Raw genomic sequence first — 1,580 nt, forward strand, 5'->3', positions numbered from 1 at the left:
CAAGGAATTTCTATACTGTGACATAGAGGATTCCATATTTTCTTGTCCTCTTCTCTTTCATATGAGCAGGAGCAAAGACAAAGGCATTCTTGTTGAAGCTGACCCTTAACCTGAAAGGACCTTGAAGCGAAAGCTAAGAGAAGCTAAAGCACAACTCTCTGTAGAGGACCTAACAGAATTCTTCAAAGAAGAAGACATGGCAGTCGAAAACAACAACAATGCCAACCATGCAAGGAAGGTGCTGGGTGACTTTACTGCACCTACTCCTGACTTCTTTGGGAGAAGCATCTCTATCCCTACCATTGGAGCAAACAACTTTGAGCTTAAGCCTCAATTAGTTTCTCTAATGCAACAGAATTGCAAGTTCCATGGACTTCCACTAGAAGATCCTCATTAGTTTTTAGCTGAATTCTTGCAAATCTGTGACACTGTCAAGACTAATGGGGTTGACCCTGAGGTCTACAGACTTATGCTATTCCCCTTTGCTGTAAGAGATAGGTCTAGGATATGGTTAGACTCACAACCTAAAGAAAGCCTGAACTCTTGGGAAAAGCTAGTCAATGCCTTCTTGGCAAAGTTCTTTCCACCTCAAAAATTGAGTAAGCTCAGAGTGGAAGTCCAAACCTTCAAACAGAAGGAAGGTGAATCCCTCTATGAAGCTTGGGAAAGATACAAACAATTGATCAGAAAATGTCCTTCTGACATGCTTTCTGAATGGAGCATCATAGGTATTTTCTATGATGGTCTGTCTGAACTATCCAAGATATATTTGGATAGCTCTGCAGGGGGATCTCTTCATCTGAAGAAGACGCCTGCAGAAGCTCAAGAACTAATTAAAATGGTTGCAAATAACCAATTCATGTACACTTCTGAAAGGAATCCTGTGAACAATGGGGCAAATCAGAAGAAAGGAGTTATTGAGATTGATACTCTGAATGCCATACTGGCTCAGAACAAAATATTGACTCAACAAGTCAATATGATCTCTAAAAGTCTGTCTGGAATGCAAGCTGCACCAGGCAGTACTAAGGACGCTTCATCTGAAGAAGAAGCTTATGATCCTGAGAACCCTTCAATGGAAGAGGTGAACTACATGGGAGAATGATGAGCGGATATTTTATACGCTTTTTGGGGGTAATTTCATGTAGATTTTAGCATGTTTTAATTAGTTTTTAGTTAAATATTATTAGTTTTTAGGCAAAAATCATATTTCTGGACTTTACTATGAGTGTGTGTATTTTTCTGTGATTTCAGGTATTTTCTGGCTGAAATTGAGGGAGCTGAGCAAAAATCTGACTTAGGCTGAAAAAGGACTGCTGATGCTGTTGGATCCTGACCTCCCTGCACTCGAAATGGATTTTCTGGAGCTACAGGAGTCCAATTGGCGCGCTCTCAACGTTGTTGGAAAGTAGACATCCAGGGCTTTCCAGCAATATATAATAGTCCATACTTTGCGCGAAGATAGATGACGTAACTTGGCGTTGAACGCCAAGTACATGCTGCTGTCTGGAGTTAAACGCCAGAAACACGTCATGATCCGGAGTTGAACGCCCAAAACACGTCATAACTTGGAGTTTAAC

General features: G+C 40.9%; 1 non-coding gene across 1 annotated transcript; it reads right to left on the bottom strand.

The window, feature by feature from the left end:
• Window positions 1-601: 601 nt before the first annotated feature.
• On the bottom strand, window positions 602-705 carry LOC130947151 (small nucleolar RNA R71). Its single transcript, XR_009072560.1, has one exon. It is a non-coding gene; the product is annotated as a small nucleolar RNA R71 (small nucleolar RNA).
• Window positions 706-1,580: the final 875 nt, after the last annotated feature.

This window comes from Arachis stenosperma, chromosome 8 (genome assembly GCF_014773155.1).
Source record: "Arachis stenosperma cultivar V10309 chromosome 8, arast.V10309.gnm1.PFL2, whole genome shotgun sequence".
In the NCBI taxonomy this organism is placed as follows: Eukaryota; Viridiplantae; Streptophyta; class Magnoliopsida; order Fabales; family Fabaceae; genus Arachis; species Arachis stenosperma.